Genomic DNA, 12,900 nt, shown 5'->3' with positions numbered 1-12,900 from the left:
GGTTATAACCTCATGGTCTTGAATGAACTGCGGATCTATTCACTTTGTCCAACCAGTGACAAAGGGACATTAAAAACAAATCATGAATCACATATACTGAAGTCTTTGCCTCGGCTACCAATACAAAATAAAGCTGATTTTTAAGTTCTCCTTTTTGACCTACAGAGCTTTAACTGGATTGGCAGCTGTCTGTTTACCTCATCTTATCAAAAAATAGTATTTACAGTCTCTTGATGATAGCTACCAAACTGTCTCTCAGCTATGTAACTGACATGGCTGTATAGGCATGTGTTGTTCTGTCAGTCCACCACTTTGGTCCAGACTGAACTATCTCAACAACTATCGTTTAAAGTGCATTGATAGTTCCCAGATGAGCAATCCTGATGACTTTGATAATTCTCTGACTTTTCCTCTAGCATCACCATGGTAGGTTGGTGGAGGTTGACAGCTGTGTGAAATGTCTTAACTAGATGGATAGCTGTGAAATTTCCTACACATTCAAGCCCCCTCAGGATAAATTCTAATTATTTTGTTGCCCCCCCTTACTTGTTATCCAGCACCACCATCAGTTGAAAATTCAATTGTGTCCAATAATTTGGTTTAAGACCAAATACTAATAAAGCTAATAAACTACTGGCATCAGCCAGTAGTTCAATCAGTAGTTGTACAATCAGTTGTATTTTGTGGTCTTTGCTAATTATTGAATGTTAGCATTCTGACGATAGCATTTAGCCCATAGTACAGCCTCATTGTACTGCTAACATGGCTGTCGTGTCTTGTTAAATTGTGAGTGCACAGGAACTAGTCTTTTTGTCCCTCAGAATGACATGAGGACAAGTCACAGACGCCTATGACTCCTATGTTTAAACATGTCTTTCTTATTATTGACAGTAAGTGGGAGACACATGACAAAGAGGGAATGGATTTTTTGGGATTATTTTCAATCAAAGTTATATTGACCCTTAGAGAAGTGAAATAAAGAATTGCTGGTTATGAGTAAAGCTGGACCAGGCCTCAGAGAGTATAAAGAATTGCACATAAAGTAGATTTATTGCAGCATCTTTCTGGTTCCCACAGGTTTTCACTTCCCTCTGAGAAGCATTTTTCTAAAAATAGAAACTTAATTAAGGCAATCATTAAGAGTTTAATTTAGCCATACAAAGAATAACACTGCATTCATTTACTACATGCCTCGGTCCAAAGCAACTTGCAGTAAGCATTCAACCTACAGGCAAAAGAGTATTTATGATAGTAAATTAGGTATCAGAAATCCACGTTCTTCTTCTTCTTCATCTTCTTCTTCAATTGTTCTTTAAAAAAATGCACAAGTGCTGGTGTGATTAGATTAATTGCCTTACAAGTCTCATCTTCTGGAGCAGAACTGCAACTGAATCATTATCATCATTATCACAGGGTCATAACTGGAGGATATATAATAATATTAAAGATTTTAGGAAGTGATTTCACATGTGCATAATCACCATAGTTACCACTCCACCTCACCTATAGGTGTCAATTAAAAGACAGCATGTCACATGACGGGGGGTAGAGACTTTTACCATCCACCACCTCAGGGTGGTCTGCTAATTTAAGATGATCACAAACAAATACAGTGTATAATCGAAATGTTGTAGATAATCCTCATCCTATGAAATCATATAAAGAAATGTGCACTAAATCTAATAATCTCTGTGTGTGTGTGTGTGTGTGTGTGTGTGTGTGCGTGTGTGCGTGTGTGCGTGTGTGCGTGTGTGCGTGCGTGTGTGTGTGCGTGCTAATGGTCATTCTGAGTGCAGTATTTCTAGAGGATCAGGGGCTTTCTTATTTTGTTCTACCAGTGACAGTCTGGTAGAATTGTTCCAAAATGCCCACTTGTACACAGCAGCAGCAAACTCACCAAACTGTCCACACTGTAACTACACATCACAGTCAACATCATCTCTTGTAAATCAGATATTTCAGTCACTTAGCAGCTCATAAAATTCTCAACAGGAAGAATGTTGATGTAAGTTAAGAGCAGTGTCCATAGAAATCATGAAAAGTCAATGATGGTGTGGCATGTCTTCCTTAGTTTCTGACTGAACTGGATGTTGTCAACTCATGGGTTGTTGTTGCAAGGGTTGCCATAGGTCAAAGTGTGTTTGGATATCAGATGCCAAAAACTATGTTTACATTACCAAAAACATGAAGGCACCGTTTCTCTACAGAGACAAAATTCACCTCTGGTCACTGGTTTGAATCACTTTTGAGAACTTCTTATAATTTTGTGATGAACAGCAGAAACAACTTCTTTATTTTTACTAACTCACACGTGACTTGCAGGACTTTGACACCAAAATCTCATAGTAAACACAGGACAGTCTGTTAGAGTATTTACATACTGGTATGTCAGGCAGGTGGATTATTTTGTGAGGCTAAATCAAGCCCTATTAAAGCGACATGCAAACTCTGCCGACAAAGACCTATCATTTGGCAGCATCAAACATGTGAATAGCCTAATGTCAGACACTTAACATGGCTGCTCACTCTAATTTCTAGTTGCTTGTTGTTGTGACCTGCTTTTGCTGGTGCGTTTAACAGGAAGCTCCCTTTGTGCACACACTTTTAAAAGTTATATTTTAAAAACTCATTATTACGGTGTTGTAATGTAGCACAGTGTTAGCAATGTGACTTATAACATTTTATCTCAGGCCTGGACTTTCTGATGCCCCCCAGAAATATATATTTAAGTAATTAAATTAATATCATAAACGTGCGACGAATAGTCGACTAATGGCTTGAACTAGACTATCAGTCGACTAGGAATATCTTTGGTTGGGGTCAGCCCTGGTACTGAGTAGACAAGCAGTGCATCAGTGAGGAGAACAGTAGACCATTCTGTTTACAGAAGGCATTCCCGTTCACTTCATTTTAATGCACAAGGTGTTTGTGAAATATGACAGGGATCGGCGTGTGTGAGTGTGTTTGTGTACGTGCATGTTTCTGTGTGTGTTATAACTGAGGAGAAGCAAGAGGAGAGGCAGAAGATGAACATGCTTTATGGCAGTAGTAAAATTCTCCATGGTCCGTCTGCTAGGGAAGAGCCAAGGGCAGAATGTTTATGGCCCCCAAACATTATAAACTACCTCTGTGCATTTACCTCAAGCTGCTGTGTTTGGCCAGCCATGTCCCTCCGCAGCAGAACGGGCGTCGGAGTGTCTCCTCATGAATACTAACTATACCTCTGTTTCACTATCATTAAATGTATCTTTACTATTTCCAGCCTCACCTCGTCTGCTGGTAGAGTCAGGAGCACTGAGGTGTGGTTTCATGCAGTGAATATCAACTGGTACACCGTCTACACAGCCATATTGGCTGAGTGCATGCATGTCCTCCTCTGTTACTACAGTTTATGCTGTACAAACAGAAAAACACACTCGATGTCTCAGTGAGTTAGATCCTTCCGGTGTGAAAATACAAAAATACACAGGCGCCCATTAAAAACATCACAGGATGCCTGGGCCTCTGCAGTTAGTAAGGCTATTGAAAACTAGCCAACTGATGCCTTTGGCTGTCTTCATCAGCCATGTAAAAACCTGCCCTACAGGGCTGTTGAGAGCCTCCCTGACAATTTATTCAGTTCAACTATTTTGCTGCATTAGCATATGATTGATAAATCAGATATTAAGAGACTACACCCTCAGAGCTAAAACCTGTTGTGCCAGGTGAAAACAGACAGCACATTTTAATCTCCACATGTACACCCAACAGCCACAACACAAGACGTCTGCAACATCATACAATTAATGATCTGTAGCCATGAATTATATTAAGCTCCCATATGTTTCCCAGATTCAAACTATGTTAAGTTTTTATTGGTCTGCAGCTTGCAGAGTTAGCAGCACCAGCTATTAGTAACAAAAAAGGGACCTTTCTTCGTAGTGTGTGGAGTACATCATACACGCCTAAGTCCTGGTGCACAGAGGCACTCCATCTGAATCTTAACACCATTTCATACTCAGAGTCTGAAAGCTGCTGTCAAGGGATACAAGATTTATTTGCCTGTAATTGCCTAATTTTGCCTTTCCTGCAGGCTCAGAGGGAGCCGCAGCCCACCGATAGACAGCGTAACCTTGCCTACTGAGGAACAGTCCAAGGATGTAATACTGTCAGCTTCACATAGTCCTCGCTGGTGATTTATCATCACTGCCTTCCTCCCTCTCTCCCACCTGCACTTCTCCCCCACCTTCTGCTTGAACAAACACTTAGTGAGTTGTTATGGCTGCGCTCATTGAGGGTAAACTCCGGCGAGTGTTTGCGTTGCAACTCAAAGGAGGAATCTGTTGATAGAGGTAACTTAGAACTGAGACAAGAGGAGAGATGTGTTGAATGACTGCAGCACAGCCTGGATGGGTTGTTTGTCAGGATCAATAGCCCTGTCTGAACAAGCAAGCAAAGGAAGGAAGTGTCTTTGTTATGCCAGGGTGGATTCAGGTCACTGATGAAGGTTCACTGATTATGAGTGTTTACTCTTATGAGTGGCAGTTCAGGTGGAAAGATCAGGAGGACATTAGAAAAAATGATGGCCTTGTACTGTATATTTTATTCAGTTTTTTTATTCTGTTGTGCGATTGCTTTCTTTTGCACGGGCTAAATTTGAAAAAGTATGCATACGTTCTAGTAGTTCAGCCAGACATTCAACAACACATAAAAACCTTGGTTCAAACAAGGTAACACAATGATGTATTTTAAATAATTTGATGAAGAATTCAGCTTTTCTGTAAGCCTCTTTTAATGGAATTTGTTCCTGGGACATGTTAAAATAACATATCGAGCTGACAGTAGACTGCAACATGATCACATAGAGATGACGTGTAAGCTGAAGTACATGATGCGTGAAGCCTATAGCCTATTTTCCACAGTGCATGTGGCAGAGTATGCCCAATTTTACTGCTTATCTACAGTCACTCACTGGCTCTAGCAGGGATAAGACTGGGCTTACTCTGTACACTGCTTATGCAGTTTTAAGACATTCTGAGGCTTATGGCTCAAATGCAAAATTGTTACAAACAATTCAGTTTTATATCCAGTATATAAATAACCTTTTCTTTAAGAGAGAGAAAAATATGCCTACTTTTCCTTTTGTTTTCAGGACAATTTCTGTCAGGTGTACCAAAACCTAAAACATGTAATTTTTCATTTTTGGCACAGACATGTTTTCTTGACAGGGACTAAACCTGACAATCACTTAATTTGATTTCACTGGGTACTGCTGAAGAAATTTAGTCATAGTCTCAATGTAAAGTGTTTTTGTTCAGATTCTGGACATTAGTTGAAACCGCTCATATAGTCATGTATAGCATGTTCTTGCTCTCACATGGCAAAACCAATGCATTAAGTGGCGCAACTGGTATCCCACAGTTCAAAACTCTCAGCATAATTATGCATGAGTGCAGAAAATTCATTCCACATAACAAATAACCTACACTACAAACTGTGAGTCATGGCGGGAGCTTAATCATTAGTCAGAAGATAATGTACAGCGAGCTGGTTATTATCGCTAAATAAAATCTGACAGGCTGAATCTGAATCTGATTGCATAACCAGAAGCACCTGCTCCTCCTGTCGTATTATCCTCGTTAAAACACACTTGCAAAACAAATTTGTCTTTTAAACTAAGATGCTTTTTAAATGCTTGTATTACAAGGTAAAGTAACTTTTAAAAGCATCCATCAAAACAGGACTGAAGTTTTTGATGGATCATATTAGCTTTGCTGTTCCATGCAGTTCTATATAACCCTGCTCTCTCGAATGAGGAGCAACCTTTAACTGACTTTCCCCTCGGTATCCATCTTGCCATGAATGAAACATGCTAACCACTGCATGATAAAAAATTACTATACTGCTGGTTGTTATATGCAACATGCACAGTTTGTGTGTTGGACCCCGTTATGTGTAGTTTCATTTTCTTTTTCTCCTTGTAAAGCACTTTGTAATCTTTGGTTTTGTGTCCTTAAGTGCAATATATACAAATGTCGTTATTATTATTATTATCATCAGGTTCCAGCACCACCTGGTTTTTGTGTAACCGGGCACTTATTAGTTCATTAGCTTTGGTGACCTCATGTAATTCACAGCATACAGTAGGTCAGCCAACTTAAACCAGAACAGAAGTCTAATTAGCCAGAATATAGGAAAAAATATGTGTGGGTCTGCAGGGTAAATCCAGTTTGTATATACAGTATGTGTGTGATCCCCCCACCCCCCTCCCATCACATGCAAATACCTTAGTTATTATTTTTTCTATTTTTGTGCAGCCTCTGGTCCTTGTATTTTACAATGTATATTTGTGTTGAGTATCCTTGTCTAATACAAATCACCCTCTGTGACGCAGCAGGCTATAAAACGCCCTCAGACTGCCTTTGAGAATCACTGCACATACTTACTATGACCCACCTCCCCTCTTGAATATTAAATCCCATCTAACAGGGGCTTTGGATATGAAACACTTTGCTCTGTGAAACAATGCTCTACTCGACCTTTATTAATACATTTAGGATTTATGAATAACTGCTGATGGAGGTGAGAAATTGTGCTCTAAGTGTTGACACTTTTCCTTTATGGGGGGGTCCTGGTTCCCTGAGCTGCCACTTCAGTTTGACCTCTTAATTTACCATTACATTGATAATGGGTTCATTCTTCAGTTTGAATTGGCTAGGTTAAGTTTTTTTCCATACACAACTAAATGAGAAGATTATCTTAGCAAATTACAACTGATGAATGACCCATTATGAAAATAAGGAGAATCCAGGGCAGTGATCACAGGCTTCTTTGCCCGCTCATGTTCTTGTTACGTGGTCCGTCACTGGACCGGCCTTGTATCTGACACCAGCATTAGCCTTAAAACAATAACATTGGAACTGACTGGAATACGTGTTTGTTACTAATTACAAGGAATAGTGGAATTTCTTGCAAATTTTTCCTTCATTTTAAAACCTTGTAAATATTTGTTGATTATTAATTTACTATTTCAGTCTTTATAGTTTTTCTTTTTGCACACTGAGCTGACTTTCTTTACACTGCCTAAATGACTGTCTTACACCAGCCTTTAATTAGAAGCCATAATAACATGTAACAACAGAACACTGCCTCTGTTTTATTACTAATGGCTTTCACTTATACATGCAATTAGTACATTACATATTTATTTCTGGAAAATGTCCCACAAAAATGAAAAATATATGTATTTTACCAAATTCACCAAATAGTTCTAATCATTGACTTCATTAGTGGTGATTGGTGAAATCTGTTAAAAATGTCTCATACTTACCAAGAGTCGAGCTTTTGGACAGTGGCTTGAACAGAGCAGATGAAACGCCTGCAGGACTCTTGTAGCTATGGTGATGAGACCCTCATGAACACATTTCCTAAAATCTTCTACATCCCTCCTCATCACAGCCCTGTAATTATGATTTAGAAACTACTCTGTGCCAAAAAGCCTGGAGGAAAAGACAGTACTTTCTTTTTTTTTTTTTTTTTTAAACTCAGGTTCATTATTTTATTCAGAAAAAGTGAGAGTTTTACGTCTTTACATTTAGCAGTGAGAGATGCTGTGGTCTAAGTGCTACTCTAAAAACACTAGCTTCCACACCCTTTGTTTGCCTGCACAGTGCATCCAGTTACCTGTATATACTTTTATGAATTATTGGCACAAACATATGTCATAAACAAAGGACGGAGAGAGAAATGGTTTTCGGGTGGATATTATATATGTATTAACCACGCCTGCTGTTCATCATCATCACGGGCATCACAGGCAGTGCCACTTTTGTTTTCCTAGACTTGTTTTCACAATGTGCTCAATCTTTACAGCTTTTGTTTTAGTTCACCTGCCTAATACACAGAAAACAAAACAGCCAGACAATCTCAGATAAAAGACAAGCTGTCAATCATTACCACCCGCTGTCTGGCTTTGATACCTGCACGAATAGTAAGACCTGCCTGCACAGAGTCTGCACTCTCTTTGTCTGTCAGAGTCTTTGTATTTGTCTGTTTTTCTCTTTTTCCGCCTCAAGATAGGAAGCCATGGTGCCAAAGAAGACAGAGTGTATTGATTGGGGACTGTAAACATTAAAAAATAATTAAACAGAAGCAGAAGTAGGCATCTCTGTAATAACAATAATAAAATAAACATTCAATAATAATTGAATTCACTTACACTAGTCAAACTGAAACAGACACATTTAAAGTTAGATCAGGATGCATCTGTTGCATTTTTATCCCTTGTTTAACAGCCCAACTTTCTTTGAGTCTTTTCTTTAAACTTCTCCAAAATTGTACAAATCGGTATTTCAATATGGAGTGTCACTCTTCAATGAACCCTGGCAAATAATGGTATAATCTAATAATACACTTTGCATATGGATATTTAATTTCTGTACCTGTATTTTCCATTTTAACAATTTAACTCCTCTGGGTGCTCTTGCTCCTGTCCTGGGGGGACATGGCTTTTTACCTTGTTTGCCAATATTAAATTGCTTTTTTGCACATCGTAAGACTGATAAACCATCTCGACTACAAGGAGCTCATGAAGGACTAGGGAGAGGGTGGCACACCAATACATTGGAAGTGCTGCTCACACTCTCCCAGATAAATACTAGGAAATCCATCAGTCCGGATGGGATGGATGTTAAGCCCTGAATTCACTAGACTCTTTCAAGCATCACTGGACTCACAAATAATTCAGAGGTTATGGAAAATGTCTAAAATAATCCCACTACCTGAAAAGACTCTGAATTGAATAATTTTGGACCAGTAGCCTTAACCCCAGTAGTTATGAAATGTTTAGAGCAAATTTTTTATCATTTTTAATCCCACTTAAAGGGATAGTTCAGGTTATTTGATGTGGGGTTGTGTGAGGTAGTTATACATGGTAAGTGTATTACCTGCAGTACCTTCGGATCACTTCTTCCAGTTTGGAGAAGCATGAGTGCTGGCACAGAAGCAGAGTGATGTAACACTGTGGACGGGTCAGCAGAAAACACACGTTTTAGCCAACAAGTCTCCCAACCTAAAAAACCACATAGGTTGTTTTTTTAAACTGAAAGATACGACCCATAGGAGTGTCTCCTGAAATAGACCTTGGTTGTGGTGGTTACCATAATAACACATGCGACTGTACCAAGAGTGGCGTACTGATTGTCACCATGGTTACTATAATAATGGCCATACCTTGGTTAGGTTTAGGCACAAAAACTGCTTGGTTAGGTTTAGGAAAAGATTGTGATTTGGGTTAAAATAAGTACTTCCTCAACATTAAGAAACAAGATAAACTTTTGGTTTCACATGGGAATCGAACACTGCTCTCCTGTGTCACGTTTCTGTGTTTTGTTGACCCGTCCATCCAACACAACCTCCTCCTGACATGGACATGGACACTTTGCTCCTCTCTGCTCTGCTGTTCACATTATAAACCAGTGACTGTGTTAGCCATCAGGATAATTGTTCAGATAACTCACTGATTTTAAACACAAAGAAAACTAAAGAAATGATCATTGATTTAAGAAGAAAATCCTCTGTGTCTCTGTAATTATGAACAACATGACCGACCAGTGCACCATCATTTTAGCTCACAAGATCATAGCAGATCCATTGCACCCATTATGGTGTGAATACATGCACTTACTTTCAAGGTGAAGGTACAGCCTGGATGCAGACTAAAAGAGGCATCACATCCTTTGCACTTGACGCCATGTATCGATCTCCCAAATGATGCTTTTTAAGATGCTTTTTACATTTTTATGTTTTATGTTATATTTTATGTTGTAAAAATGCTTTTTAGGATGTTTTTATATGCTTTTTAAATATGTATACTATTTTAAACTCTCTGTGCAAAGCAAATTCCCCAAGTGACAGTAAAGGTTTCATTTATTAATTCATTCTTTGGGTGCAATAAACAATTTACATTAACAGTAAGATTCAGCTCATTTGCGTTGGCCAAACATTTTAAAGTAATGGAGTTACTAAGCACTTAGTAATTTGAAACTGACACTTGAATCTTTTTTTTTTTTTTTTTTTTTTTTTACCAGCACAGACCCCCTCCTTTTCCAACCCAACACAGACTTGAAAGGTGCTGGACCACAGATGGCAGATTTTTCCTTTAGAAAACAGAATTCATGTCATGTCAGTTGCACTGAACTTACAGCGTTGACAAGTTTTCACTGCAATAAATGCTTATAGAAATTTCTCATCCGCTTCCACCAAAAAAGAAATAAATAAAATTTTGCTGAATACACAGCGTTTATTTGTTGCTCACAAACATATGCAAATAAACAAACTTCAGAGTCAAAAGGCAAATGACACCATCAGTGATTGGTGTAAAGTCAAGTCAAGGTGCACCTACACCTCGGCTGAAGCCTTAAGTGCTGCAGTAAATAAGGCTTAGGTTGGATGTAAGTTAGATGAAGACAGGTTCATGAGTTTGAAAATTGTTTTCTCATCGTCCCTCTGATCTCTGTCTCTGGTCTTTTTTGTCACACATTATTTATAATCTGTCAAAACACCTTAATGTCTGAAAGGTGGTATTCTTTATCTGTCATAAGCCTAAACAAATCGTCCTAGTTAACCTTCAAACCATGCTCACTTTTGTCTTACATCATGCACACTTATATTGTCTGTGGTCCCTAAATGCCTCTTCTCTTTCTCCCAGTTTGAGAATTTTAACTATAAACAAATCACACTGATACAGCCTCCCATAGTCACTTATGAATGTCTGGCTGTTTGTGCCTTCTGTTGTCTGTTCTTTAAAACTGGGTGAGTGCTGTCACAGCAGAGTGGGCCTGGATTGATGTTGTCAGGAAGTAACCAGGCTTCTATGTTAATTCATCAGTGCACCACCAGTCAGATGGCTCAGTGGGTGTGGGTGTAAGGATCACGAAAAGGGGCGTATGACACATTACGCCATTTGACATTTGCATACGTTGACATGTGCTGAGGAGAGTATAATTTTGATTTACAGTACACAAGGATATCATGAGAAAAACACATACAGTACATATTAGTTAAACTGGTTTTTATTTAAGAAATAATTGTGTTGAGTCCTAAATTCAGACTAGTGGAAAGGGAAAACCTGCTGTATTTGTTTATCTGCCAAACAGCTTGTTGGTTTCCAAAAGAGGAATAATTTCACAGTAGAGTGTAGCATGTAAAGCTACTGTAGTCAGTCTCCTGGATAAATAAATATGATTTTTTTTTAATCTGATATTTATCTGTTTCTTTCATGTAATTTATTTTACCATTGCACAACAAACAAAACAAAATTTCACACAACACAGCAACAAAACAGAAAACTAGTAAATTAGTAAATGTCGTTTGGCTCATTTGGTCTGCAACAAAGCAACAAAACGAGGAGCACAACCATTGTCCTTAAGGTTAGAGGATCATTGTTGTCATGGTTACCATAATAGAGAAACAGTTAAGGCTATGGAACAGTCATGGATGATAGGAACAATGATGAGTATTTGACTGTTGTCGACCCATCCATCCAGCCCAACCTCCTCCTAACGTGGACAGTAGTGTTCGGCTGACGGCGGCAGCCCGAGAAGTTGACCAGTGTGCTTGAATTTAAAAACTCAACTATGCAAGATGCACACTTTTACTTTCTCTGAGTGTGAACGTCTGATGTTTTCATATCTCAGATAATGAAAATAAACCCTAAAACCTGGGAAAATACTGATTTGGGCCCAGCTCAAAATTTTACAAACAAACCAAGAGCTGTAAACGTCATGCTGTTCAGACTGACAGTTACTCATTGATTGAACAGTTTTGGTGATGTCATCTGCATTATCAGGACCCAGGTGGGGAAATCAACCCCTTTTTTTAATGCTTCTTATCTTGTATTTTTGTTAATGTTCTCCGTCACAAAGAGCTTGCAGAGAAATAACAGATTTTTAGCATTATTCGTATTATTGGTCTGACTGCAAGGAAAGGATACCAGGTAGAGACAGGACAAAAACCAACTGCCTGGCACAGGGGGTATTACTGTGGGACCACTGTGTCACTCACTTTAATGAACCTAATGAACCACCACAGTACAAGTTGCAAGATGGAACCACAGGTTGCTTATTATAAGTCACCAGGATTTATTAAACCTCAGCAAATTGTCCAAAATGTAGCAGCACATCTGTAACTCCACCATTCATTACTGTTCACTGGCTCGCTGTTGCTGTTCACATCAAATTCAAGTCACTAATGCTTGCCTACAGAGTGGCCACTATTATAGCATCAATTCCCTCAATCATGTTTAAGACCCTTCTCATTCACTGCAATTTGCAGATGAACGACAACTAGTCCCACTGCGTCACTGCGAGGCAGGAACTCTCAATCCAAACTCCTCTCCTACACATTCCCTCAGTGGTGGAATGAGATACCGAACTCGATTCATTCAGCAGCTCTCTGTCTTCAAAAAAACACTTGAGGACCTACCTCTTTGACAGTACTTACCCACCTAATATTCTCTTTTTCTCTACTCTCTGCTTCTCTGGCTTTTACTCCCCAAAAAATCTGAAATTGTCATTTGCTAGGCTCTTGTATGTTACTTCTTGCACTTACAAGACTGGTGGCACTTGCGTCAGGTGGAATGTGAACTGAGTGTTGAGACATTTCGAAGACTTCTCCTTGACCTACTGTTGCTAGAATTGCACCTGATTTTTACGTTGCTTTTGGACAAAACCGAATGAATGGTTTGCTTTCAGACCATAAACAAAATGGGTAACGTACAATAGTTTGTTTACACCAAACCAAACAGGTCAAATGTGAAAGGACCTTGACTGAATGTACAAAGTCAGCCATTCTGCAGCATTGTGCTGAATACAGGCTTGTCCTCACCACGGTGCTTAAAATACACAGCATCAGAAGTGAACT

Source organism: Seriola aureovittata, chromosome 1, assembly GCF_021018895.1.
Source record: "Seriola aureovittata isolate HTS-2021-v1 ecotype China chromosome 1, ASM2101889v1, whole genome shotgun sequence".
In the NCBI taxonomy this organism is placed as follows: Eukaryota; Metazoa; Chordata; class Actinopteri; order Carangiformes; family Carangidae; genus Seriola; species Seriola aureovittata.
Note: the sequence above shows the minus strand (reverse complement) of the source record.